The 13,495-nt window shown below is 38.0% G+C and overlaps 1 protein-coding gene across 1 annotated transcript in view; it reads left to right on the plus strand.

The window, feature by feature from the left end:
- TM2D1 (TM2 domain containing 1) overlaps window positions 1-4,362 on the plus strand; it is a gene marked incomplete at its 5' end in the record, with an annotated part of 54,969 nt that extends 50,607 nt beyond the window's left edge. Inside the window, one exon of the mRNA XM_082834091.1 lies at window positions 1,613-4,362. The remainder of the gene's footprint in view (window positions 1-1,612) is intronic.
- Between the last annotated feature and the right edge of the window lie 9,133 nt (window positions 4,363-13,495).

The following is a 13,495-nucleotide window of genomic DNA, read 5'->3' on the forward strand; positions in this document are numbered from 1 at the left end:
CCTTCCCATTTAGGTCACCACAGAGCATTGAGTAGAGCTCCCTGTGCTATACAGTAGGTTCTCATTAGTTATCTATTTTATACATAGTATTAATAGTCTATATATGTCAATCCCAGTCTCGCGATTCATCGCACCCCCCCCTTCCCCCTTGGTATCCATACGTTTGTTCTCTATGTCTCTGTCTCTATTTTTGCTTTGCAGATAAGATCATCTATACCATTTTTCTAGATTCCACACATATGTGTTAATATACGATATTTGTTTTTCTCTTTCTGACTTGCTTCACTCTGTATGACAGTCTATAGGTCCATCCATGTCTTGCAGGTCTCTAATCTTCTATAAAGCATTTTTGTATATGCTCATTGCTCCTGCAGTTCTCAATTCAGACTGTTTCTTTGCAGTGAATATAGTTAAAGGACAAGGTTCACAAGAAAAAAAATAACATCAAAGCAAAAAGATATCCCATAGTTTTATATAATGGTTATGATGAAAGTATGTGCTATAGGTGATAAAGCATATCTTTTCTACTGTCCATCCTTCTTAGGGTCAGTATGATCCTTAAACCTCCTTCTCTTTTCCTAAATCTGAAAGTTGATAAGAGTTTCAACCCTGAACTACTATAAGTACTTATTTTAAGCTGAAGTTTGGCCCTGCCCACGAGAATTATTAATTGGTCTTAGAACTGTCTAGCAGCTTTCAGGGAAGACAGAGAGAAACATAGGCTGAATGTTTTGGCCACAATCATAATCCTAGGATTTTTAGTTGACTCTATCTCAGAGAGTGCTTCTAGAGTCCAGGAAGGGACTAGGCATTCATTTTCTATGTTTAATGTATAAATAGGATATGAAGTATAATTTTGCCCTTAGGGTAGATTTTTTTCTTTTCTCACAATAAAATTATGGGATATGCTTTATAGTTATTGCCATGAGAGTTGAATGGTGACAGGCCCTTCCTGTTAAGATCTGAGGAACGTATTCAACTCGTTGTCCAAAAAGTTCTTCAGATCTTTTCTTACAAACTATAAGAGTCTCTGTGTTTAAAATTGAAATGAAGCATAGAGATCCATCTGCCTCTTCTTACTAGGGAAGAAATTAAGACCTAAGGAAGTTGAGACTAAGGTACACAATCAGTGCAAAACTGAATCTAGAACCTAGGTCTTCTGTGCACTCCACTGGTTCTCTTCTACCCCCCCCCCCCCACTAACTGCTTTGTTTTTTATTAAGTATCTTCATTTTGGAAATTGTCACTGCTACTTTATGAGAAGGTTTGTGTAGTTTTACATAACCTTATTTTCACACTGTAAATTGCTGTTTCTCTTTTTAAAGTATATAGATTGTTTTAAAACTATAATGTATAAAAAATAAGCAAATGTAATTTAAACATTTAATTAGGATTCCAGACTCAGATTTAAAATTTAAAACTAGAAGGGCTTATTGAGAAGGCATCTCTCAGCATTGTCATTCATATAATCTCCTACAATACATGCAGAAGTGCTCCCAGTGTAAGAAAAAAATGTCTTGAATAAATGAAGCATTAATATGTGTATCTATAAAAACCTCATTGGATTCTTTTAAAAGATTGTGTTTTAACATGTTTCTTTTTTCTGTTTTAGGATTTGGGCCTCCTTGATTTTAATAGAGAACTCTCAGTGTGTAGATTTCCAGATTTTCCTTTTTCCATCTTCATATACCACTTTACAGATTCTGTTTAATTTTTTGTTGTTGCTGATGTTTTTGTTTTGTTGTCTTAGTTAAAAACATTATTCTGAGATTTATTTAATAGAACTTTGAGATTTATATGATAATAGTCTTTCTTAGGCTACTGTCTCTATGAGATAGATAGCTTATTACTCTGATATTAATGTGTTTTCCAAAGGCAAGTTGCCACTTGTCCTTTTCGCTTCTGAAAAATGAAAGTATGACTTATTCACATTTTTTAGTGCTTTATTATTAAGAAAACTGTCTTAAATGTTGAATGTTTCTGTCTTCTGCATTTTGATCCTTCAAAGCAATTAATCCAAGGTGCGAACAAATACCATCTATATTGCCTGGGGCTGCAGTCTTGTATATGACAACCTACCTGTTTTTTGGAGCTTTCAGATCTGTCTTTGCCTTGGTATCTAGGGAGCTAAAGGTCATCAGAGAGTCTGAAACCTTGAGGCAACGCAGATACTCTTGGCATTGATTCAGGATTCTGAAGTGTGAACTTTCTCCTTTTTGCTTTGGGAGTGATGCACTAGCTTTTGGTGGACCAGATGCTGACTCATCTAGCTCAGTGCAGTTATATTTGAAGCTGGATGGACAAAGTGGGAACACCAACCAGATGATTAATGTCTTCCATCTGTTAGCACTGCCTGGCAGATGCCGGCACAAGTGTCTTTAAGTGATGCACCAGTGTCTGGAGGAAGCAGCACCTGTATGTTAGCACTAGTTTTTCTTGCCGTGTTTTGAAGGGTTTTAAGAAGATGGAAATACATGAAATGCTATGTCCCCAAAATACTGTCATACTCTTACTTTAGTAACAGGCATACCAATTTCAAAATTACTGGGATCTGGGCTTTTCAAAAGTAAAAAACATAATTTTTCATCACTCATTTCACTCAAAAATATACAGTATAGTACAGTTAGCTTCATAGTATGTTAGTCATTCAGTAACAGCTTCTCCAGTTGATGGGAGATTATTAAGTATTGATATAAGAAGTGAATTTGGATTGATTCCTCATATACACCAGGAAGGGTCTCTGATTTGTTCATTAGTGAAAATACTGAGTGTCTATCATTTGGGAGGCACTGTTCTAGATTCTAGGATGCAGCAGTGGACAAAACGCTAACATCTCTTTCCTTAAGGAGCTTATATTTCTTTGGGATCCACTTTTTCACGGTGATATTTTTGGCCTCAGTTAAGCTAGATGCCCATTTTCTAGTATTCCCTAGTTCCTTTTGGTTGCTCACAGTGCTTTGAAGTTTACTTACCTAAGCTCAGATTTAAAAGTCTGTAAGTTTCCACAGCTATGTAACTTCAATTGCATGAGAAATACCTGCAGTCACATCTTGAAACAAATCTTGCTTCCTATGTAATTGTTACAGTTACCTTGACCAGGTGGGAAGTCTGTTTCCAAGCAGGTGCTTCTCAAAAGTATTTATTCAAATAAGCTGTACTCTGAAAGAGTTTTTGGTAAAATCTAGAAATAAAGTCCCTTCACAGTACACTCTTAAACCTTTAGACTTAATTTTCACTATAATTTCCTAAATTCCTAAAAATGCTTTCATTTTTCCAATTTGTGTAATTCCCTGTTGCCTAATACATGTAATTCTTTTACAGATGGTTTTTCTGTGTCTTTTTATTTATTTATTATGGGAATACGTTTAAAGCGTGTGAATACAGTTTTGTTTTGGTTTTGTTTTTTAGTTTCATAGAGCACTATATTATTATGGCTATTTGTTAGTAGTGTGTGTAGGAATTACATGTTAAGGCCTCTGTATGAGATGTTTTATATGATAACCCTGATTTTAGAACAGTGGCCAAAATTGTAAGATGGATTAGCTCAGTCATTCCTGGGATTACTCCTAAACCCTCTAGAGTAAAATGGAAAGGATTCTTTCAGTTCTATAGAAACAGTTAGTGTTCTACAGAAGCATTTATAAATGGTACTACTTTAGCCTGAAAGGATTAATACAATTTCCAGAAGTACCTCTTTACCCAGGAAGATTTCTTACCTCCACTGTATTAAACTAAAGGACCTCTTTAAAATTTCAGAGATTCCGTCATGTCTGTGGCCAGCATTTGTTCATGGGACCACTAGGACTCTAAGAAATATTAGTTTGGGGGTATTTTTTGTTTTTGTTTTGTTTTACAAAAACTTTCTATGTCTTTTTCCCTTATTTTAACCTAGATGCTTAAGGCTTAGTTAAGTATTATTATACTGATAGGCAGCTAGGAAGCTAAAATAGATAGAAACTAGCAAAAGAGAAAGGTTAGTTCTTAAAAAGTGCAAGTCTAAGATGTTGGTTCCTCTTTCTCATTCAAATACCTTAAATGTAGATATTCCCCAGGGTTCTGGCACCTTCCTTCTTCCTTTCATTAAATCAGCATTCATTTTGCTTTTTTCTATTTACAAAATTAATACAAGCTTAATGCATAAATTTTGGGGAAACACCAAAAAGTACAAAGAAAAAAAATTTATTCCACAGCTCTAAGATAACATTGTTAATATTTTATTGTATGTCCTAGTAGTTTTTCCTTGCATGTATTTTCATTTTTCTTCACAAAAATGATATATTCTCCATACTGTTTTGTAGCCTGCTTCACATTGTAAATGTTTTTCTATTTCAATAATCTTTTACAAAATTATTTTTAATGGCTGCTGAGTATTCCATTTCTGTATCATCATTTATGTAATGATAAATAATGTTATGTGGTATTTAAGTTATTTTAATAAATGAACAATATACATTTCTGATTTTTTTCTCTAGAATCGTCATTCTTAGTCAAAAAGTAATCGTATATTAAAGTTTTTGCTACATACATACAGTCTTAGTTAACCAGGGTAATAGAGAAAGAATGAAATATAATAGCCCAAACCCAAACAAAACCACAGTCAACTCTTAATTATTCCAGTGCAGATGAACTGCGGATAAAATGCTGCAGGGACCTGCAACTACCCCTTGCTCTGCAGTTAGACCACTGCTTACCATGCTGTTTCCTGCTCCTCACATCCCACAGGCTGGAGAAGAAAAACCAAACTTTGAGAACAGGATAGCTGCTAGAGAAAGGATGCTGGCTGTGGGTATTGGGGAATGATAGCGTATCTGTTAGTTGGCACAGTGTCAAATAGTTTAATTATCTAACTGCCATCTTTTAGATGAGAGGAGGAGTGCTTTAAGGAGTACATCAGAAGCTCATTCATAATGGTATTTATTCTGAGCTGCTGAGAGGGAAAGAGGGAGATAAATTTGGAAAATAAGAAAAGTTGCTGATTAGAAATGAATAAAAATGCTATACAGTTCTGAGTACCCAGTGGAGTCCTAGAATAGTACATTTGTAGTTGAGTTAATCATCATGGTACTCATTCCCATATCTTTTAAAATAGAGCCTAATATCTTAATTCTTAGTAAATGTAGCAATGCTCTTAAAGCTAGTCATTGTCTGATGATGAAACATTGGTATTTGCTATCTTAGAAAACAGATTTTTTTTTTTTTTTTTGCAGTACGCGGGCCTCTCACTGTTGTGGCCTCTCCCGTTGCAGAGCACAGGCTCTGGACGCGCAGGCTCAGTGGCCATGGCTCACGGGCCCAGCCGCTCCGCAGCATGTGGGATCTTCCTGGACTGGGGCACGAACCCGTGTCCCCTGTATCGGCAGGCGGACTCTCAACCACTGCGCCACCAGGGAAGCCCAGAAAATAGATTTTTTAAGAAAAAATATTTATTAAAAAATTAAGGCTTAAAATCTTAAATTTTCAAGATTTGAACTTGTTAAAATTTCCTTTTACTGCTCTTCATGTACACGATGTTAAGCTCTATAGCATCTTCCTAAAGAGTCACTATCATTATCCCCACTTTACAGATAAGTAAATTGAGTCCCACAAAGATTGAGTCACTTGCCCAAAGGTCATGAAATAAGTGGTGAAGCTAGGATTTAAACCCAAGTCTATTAACTGCTATACTCCTGCATTGTGATAGTTAGAATCATCTCATTCTTTGAAATATACTGCTAATGATTGTGTACTAGAGATTTTTTTTAGTATGTTGTTTAATGTCTTCAGTAAAGATGGAATTATCTGCCTATACTGAGTCTTTTTACTTAACAAATAGTTTGCTGGTTTAAAAAGAATTTATTTATTCAAACTTCTCAACTTTACATCATGTAAATGCCAAAATGTTTTATGAATATTAAAATGAGACTATGATAGAGCAATGATTATTGTCAGAACCTAAAGACTTTTCTGCTGTTACCTCATCTGACATTTGCAGCACTTTCTAGACCAAAGTCTGATTATGTTTGTGTGACAAGAGGAGAGATGTTAGGTAGGATGATACTGTCATGCTCTGCTTCGTCTTGCTGAGGTCAAATGAAGCTAGAGACACCTGTGCTGTGGGGTGGTGGGATTGCAGGTGATTTTTATTTGATGAGTTTTTCTTTCAGTTTATTTATCTGAACTTTCTAATTTTTCCACAATAAACATGCATGTATTTGACACCATAAATAATAGTATGGGTTAAATTAGAACAAAGAGCCCAAGAAAATTTTATTCTCCCCTGCCCTCCTCTTCAAGATACACTTATCCCGATTTCTGACATGATTCTGACTTTAAAGGATAGATGCATTTAAAAGAAAAAGGCAGATCTAACACACGATATCAGAGGTTTTTCATCCAGGCAGCACAGTTTGATGGGAAAAGCACAGACTTCGAAATCAGATCTGAGTTTGTCTCCTGTCTTTGCCACTTGTTTTGTTACTGTAACTGTTCTGAGCCCTTCTGTCTTCATATAAATGGGGATAATAATATCAGTTAATGTTGAGAGGTTAAGATGACATAGATAATGGTCACCATTTATTAAACATTTTAAAGGAATGGAATGATGGCATTAGGCATTGAGGAGTGCCGTCTGGAATTTGCAAGGGGTTACTCACACCATCTGGGATTTGCAAGGGGTTCCTCACACTGGGGTTGTAGTGTGGTTACACCTTCAGTAAAATTCCAGTAGACTCAAAAATTCCTTTTACAGAAGGAAGGTAGGATGTGTTCTTCGGACATTGTTTACCTACATTTTTCTTATCTCTGTTATCGTTATCTCTCGCTACCCTGTGTAATAAGGGCCCAAAATGTCACTTTTCTCAAGAAAGTAGTTTTACTGGTACCTGCAATGCTTTAAGACTCTCCTTACTAAGGGAAGGCTGCAATGTTGCAGATTTTGTTTTTGTTGCTCTTTAATCTGAAGTTTTCTGGAGATATTTATCTAATAAATTTAGAAATGTTGCTATGAAGCAGCTGTTCAATCTACTTTCAGCCTAAATTAAGGTTAATTGCAAGGAATCGCTATGCATACAACAGAATGTTGCTTTTAACCTGTCAATGTTATCAGAATATGCCAAACGTGGAGATTAAAACTTGAAAAATGATTAAGTCTAGAGCTATTTGCACTGCATATGCCAAAGAAAAATGTTTTAGCAGAACACTTTAGAAAGTGTGTAGTGTTTGAACTTTTAATCATGTGAGCTAATTTTATATTTAAGAGGGTACGATTATGAAGGCTCACAGTCCCATCTTTGATTTTCAGATATACCTCAAAATTTGATGACTTATTTGAATGAATTATGAAATTCACTTTTATAGAACAAGAAAGAATGGCATGTCTTCTTTATATGATTTATGATTGAGTGGTCTGCATGAGACACGACACAAATTGCTTTAAATAAGCGTAGCACGTCTTTAAAAAGGTGTTCAAAAATGAATTTATCGTTTATTAATTCTTAATTATTTATTGACCTATTGTGTCCCCCTTCTGCTCTTGCCTTCCTGCCTTCCTACTATAATTCTTCACACAGCAGCCAAATGATAAAAGTAAATCAGAACATGTCACTTTTCTGCCAAATCTCCAGTGTCTTCCTGTTGTGCCTCAAATACGCCAAATTGGTTCCCACCTCAAGATTTTTATGCTGACTCTTCCCTTCGCCTGGAGCGCTCTTTCCCAGTTCTTTGCATGACTTGGTTCCTCACTCGTTCAGGTCTCTGCTCAAGTATTGTCCCTGACCATCCTTTCTAAAATACTACCCCAGCCCTCCACTGGTCACTCTCTGAATCCTGATCCTGCTTCATTCTCTTCACAGCATTTATTGCTACTGGAAATTACGTATGTTTATGTATTCTCCCTTTCCCTCCCCTCGAATGTAAGCTTGGTGAGGGCAGGGACTATTTCATCTATTACTGTATCCTCAGTGCTTAGAACAGTCCCTGGAACATAAAAGTCGCTTTAAAAAATGTTTTTTGAGTGAATGGGAACACTAGATGGGTTAACAGGAGTATAAATTAACCTGAGATTAAATAACCGTCTGCTTTAGATCATTTACTTTAGGAGTTGTCATGCAAGCATGGTTCTAACCCTAACTCTTGTCTCAGGAGGTGGTGAGGAAATGAGTCTATGCTGATTTATTCATGTCCTCAGTGGTCCCAGTGCTTAGAACAGTGCCTGGCACCACATAAGAATTATATAAACATTGAATTCTTACCTTGGAATGGGTAATTACTGGAGGTAGTTCTCAAAAAAAGACCAGCCAGGAGATTATTAGAAAGAATACGAAGGAGTGGGCAGGGGCGGGCTACTCAATCACCTAATATGTGTCATATTATGATGTGTCATTATGTATCAATATTTTCCTGACCTGATTATCTCAGTTAACCCTCATAGTCACCCTGTAAGGAATTAGCTTCCCTTACAGTGATAAAGGTCTTTTATGCTATAGGTATAGATTGCCAGCCTCTAAGATAGTAACAGGACGCTTTAGCTAAATAGTGTGCTCCTCTGCAGAACTGGGGCTAGTTTCTGATTCAACTTTTCACTATCCACCCACCATCCAATTATACCAATGGCTACATAGGGTAATGCTTTAAGCTCATGGACTTCAGGATCAAATAAATCTGCCACGTATTATGGACAAGCTCTTAGGATCTTAGTTTCCTTATTCTTAAAATGGAGATATTATCTTCCTCATATGATTGTTGTAGGGTATTTCATAGTGTGTGGTACATAGTACGTATTTAATAAATGACAGATGATCGTTTAAGATTTTTATATTTCTTATCTCCTGTAGTACTTATAACACTTCTGTAAGGTTAGTACTCATTTTATGCATAATGAGACTGAGGGTTAGAGAGATTAAATGGCTTGACTATCCTTACACAGCTAGTAAGCTTGAAACCAAGTCTGTGATTCCTAAGCCCATTGCCCGTTCTAATCACTACACCTTCTACCTTCTTATTAATCCCATGTGAGTGGACAACTGACCATAGATCTATTTCTTTTATAACTCCCCCCCTGGAGCCTTTTTTTTTTTTTAACCAAAAAAGAAGAAACAAAATTACAAGGGTCTAATGACTTCATTTTTACAATATTCTATTGAGGTATACACAGAATGCCCAAATCTTAAGTATAAAACTTGATGAATTTTTACATGTGTATACACCCACTTAACCACCACCCAGTTGAAGATAAAGAATATTCCTAGCCCTCCAGAAGGTTCCCTTTTACTCCTTCCCAGTCAGTATCTACCCCTTACAGGTAACCATGCTTCTATGATTCTGTCACCATAGATTAATTTTGCCTGTTTTTCAACTTCATATGAATGGAGTCATATAGTATGCCCTTTTCTGTGATCGGTTTCTTTTACTCATCGTTATTATGGTGTAGTGTTACATTGTATGAATATGCCAAAAATTATTTATCCTATTGTTGTCAGTTTGTTTCCAGTTTGGGGCTATTATAAATAGAGCTGAGATGGACACTCTTACATTCTTACACATGTCTTTTGTTAGAGATATATTTAAAGCAATATGCCCTTACTTGTGTATATGTGCAGAAGTGGAATCTTTGGCTTACAGTGTAGGCACGTCTTTAACTTGAGTAGATGCTGTCTAACAGATTTCCAAAGTGGTTGTACCAGTTGACACTCCCATCAGCAAAACATGAGAACTCCAGTTGTTCCATATCCTCTCCAACACTTGATATTGTTGTTCTTTTTTACATTAACTGGCTTCTACTTTTAAAGAAGATGGAATGTAGCTATCAGTGTAGCTTAAAGGGGAAAACAAGACTAACTGGTCTGGAGAATAATTTCAGTTCAGCATACAAGACCCCTCTTACCATGAGGTGGCCCATAAAATAGATAGATAGGTTCTCTCTCTTAAGCAGAGGCCAGAGGTCCATTTGTTGTGGTCCATTTAGGGAGGTTCCCTGGCATCAAGAAAGTTTGGTTTATAAGACTTCTGTGGGCCCATCCAAATGTAACACTAGTTTTTAAAATTATTTATTTATTTTATTTTTGGCTGTGTTGGGTCTTCGTTTCTGTGCGAGGACTTTCTCTAGTTGCGGCAAGCAGGGGCCACTCTTCATCGCGGTGCGCAGGCCTCTAACTATCGCGGTCTCTCTTGTTGCGGAGCACAGGCTCCAGATGCGCAGGCTCAGTAGCTCACGGGCCTAGTCGCTCCGCGGCATGTGGGATCCTCCCAGACCAGGGCTCGAACCCGTGTCCCCTGCATTGGCAGGCAGACTCCCAACCACTGCACCACCCGCGAAGCCCCATATGTAACACTATTTTGACTCTGAGCTTGGACTAGTAGAACCTTGAGCTAGAAGAAATGTGTAAGTCAGCCTTCTTCCTTGTTTCATACAAGTTATTGATGCCTAGCCTTGTACTTCCATAATACCCTTCACTGATTATGAAAAGCATTTTTTTCCCTAAAGGAGAGTTTAGACAGAGTTTCCTCTGAGAGGTCAAAATGACCTGTTGGCCTAGCTGACTCCTAGATTAGCCTCCTATGGAAAGATTAGTTTGTGGTTTCCAAAGTGAGTTATTTCATGTTCTGAGTTGCATATATGTGGTGTCATTTGATTTATTTGTTTGTTGTTTTGCTGTTGCTCAACTTAAATTCTTATGGACTTTTCCCCACACTGGAATTTTCCATAGAGCCTTTTAGGAATATCTGACAAGCATCCTTTTCAGATTTTCCCCATCTCTGTCCATTCACTTTAAATTTAGGAATATTAGCCTCTGCTTGCATCTGCCACCTGTAGTAAAACCTGCCATTTGCAGGTCCAACCCCACCCAAACCCTGGGTCAATACAAACCAGACCTGGAAAGCAGAGTGGCCTCTCCCTAAGAAACAGTGGAATCTGGAAATGTCCATTATTTACATCCCCAGGGAACACTGGTCCTTAGGAAGGATTTAGCCCCAGGAGGGTCTAATGACACATCAGGCTACAGCCTTCTTACTGAGCCTGTATTTGTGAAAGAATCATTCCTCTGCCTGTCTTTTCTGCCTAGAGACTTGGGGAAGGCAGAATACTAGCCCCCTCCAAGATGTCCATGTCCTGATCCCCAGAATCTTGCATGACAACAAAGACTTTGCGTATGTGATTAAAGTAAGGATCTTTATTTTTTTAATATTTGTTATTTGGTTGTGCTGTGTCTTAGTTGCAGTAGGTGGTCTCCTTAGTTGCGGCTCGTGGGCTTCTTAGTTACAGCTCACTGGCTCCTTAGTTGCAGCACACGGACCCCTTAGTTGTGGCATGCAAACTCTTAGTTGTGGCATGCATGTGGGATCTAGTTCCCTGACCGGGGATCAAACCCAGGCCCCCTGCATTGGGAGCATGGAGTCTTAATCACTGCGGCACCCGGAAAGTCCCTAAAGTAAGGATCTTTAGATGGGAAGATTATCTTGGATTATCTGAATGGGCTCAATACAATCACAAGAGTCCTTATAAGGGAAAGAGGGAGGCAGGAAGGCCAAAGATGAGACGACTGAAGCAGAGGTCAGAGAGGAGAGATATTTGAAGATTCTATGCCACTGGCTTTGAAGATGGAGGAAGGGGCCATGAGCCAAGGAATGCAGATGGACTCTAGAAGCTGGAAAAAGAAGGAAAGGGATTCTACCCTGGGGCCTCCAGAGGAACATGACTCTGCTGATACCTTGGTTTTAGCCTGGTAAGACCGACTGCAGACAAATAACATCCAGAACTGTAAGATTATAAGTATGGGTTGCTTTAGGCCACTAAGTTTATGGTAATTTGTTACAGCAGCAATAGGAAACTAATAAGTTGTTATGTTTAAAGTGTCATGGGCTTCCCTGGTGGCACAGTGGTTGAGAGTCCGCCTGCCGATGCAGGGGACACGGGTTTGTGCCCCGGTCTGGGAAGATCCCACATGCCGCAGAGCGGCTGGGCCCGTGAGCCATGGCCACTCAGCCTGCGCGTCCGAAGCTTGTGCTCCGCAATGGGAGAGGCCACAACAGTGAGAGGCCCGTGTACCGCAAAAAAAAAAAAAAAAAAAAAAAAAAAAGTGTCTTACAGCCTGCATATTGTTGGATCGTACCTTTTTTCCATTCTGCTAATCGTTGTCTTTTTTTTTTTTAATTTGTTTTTGGCTGTATTGGGTCTTCATTGCCGCACACGGGCTTTCTCTAGTTGTGGCGAGCGGGGGCTACTCTTTGTTGTGATACATGGGCTTCTCATTGTAGTGGCTTCTCTTGTTGCAGAGCATGAGCTCTAGGCACGCGGGCTTCAATAGTTGTGGCACATGGGCTCAGTAGTTGTGGCTCAGAGGCTCTAGAGCACAGGCTCAGTAGTTGTGGTGCATGGGCTTAGTTGTTCCGCAGCATGTGAGATCTTCTGGGACCAGGGATCGAACCCGTGTCCCCTGCATTGGCAGGCGGATTCTTAACCACTGCACCACCAGGGCTTTGTCTTTTAATTGGAGTATTTAGATCATTTGTCTTAAAATTAATTATTGATATGTTAGGGCTTACTTCTGCCATTTTATCATTTGTTTTCTGTTTTCTCCCTCTGTTTCTCATTTTGTCTTCTATGCCTCTGAGTATTACCTGAACTTTTTTAAAAATCAATTTTCCTGTATTTTCAATGTTTTTGAATATATCACCCTGCATAATTTTCTTTAGTGGTTGCTATTGGTGTTATAATATACATACACACACATATACATGCACATGTATACATACATATGCACACACATATCCTATAACATGCATACACATGCATACACACGCATGTACGTGTGTGCCCGCATGCATGTATACACATGCAGACATACATATAACACACACATATGTGTATGCTTATAGACATATATACATTGCATATGTGCATTGTGTGGTGTATACACACACATACATATACATATAACATATGTGTATAACATACATACATAACTTATCATGGTCTATTGGTATCAACAGTTTACCCCTTTAAGTAAAGTATTGAAAGCTTACTTCCATTTAGGTCCCTTTACTTTTCCCACTTTTAAAATGGTACAACAGCAATAAGAAACTAAGATAGGCCTCAAACCTCATTTCACAATGGCTACCCTTGTGAGCTTGGGAGTTAAACTGTTCAAATTCTACCTTCTGCACTTAATGTGCTGCTTGACCTTGAGCAAGATTCTTTACCCCTCTGAGCCTCAGTTTCCTCCTATAAATTGAGGATGAAGTAATAATACTAAACTACCCATTAAAACCTTTCTACTTATATATTCTCAGGACTTATATGCAACATTCTCAAAATTGTTCCCATTTTCATTTTTTTAAAAATGTAATAGGCTTTATTTTTTAGGGCAGGTTCACAGCAAAATTGACCAGAAGGTATAGAGAGTTCCCATACACTCCCTGCCACCACACATGCATAGCCTCCCCCATTATCAACATCCCTTCCCACAGTGGTATATTTGTTACAATTGATGAACCTACCCTGACACATCATTATCACATA

Source organism: Leucopleurus acutus, assembly GCF_964270905.1.
Source record: "Leucopleurus acutus genome assembly, chromosome: 2".
NCBI classification, from domain to species: domain Eukaryota; kingdom Metazoa; phylum Chordata; class Mammalia; order Artiodactyla; family Delphinidae; genus Leucopleurus; species Leucopleurus acutus.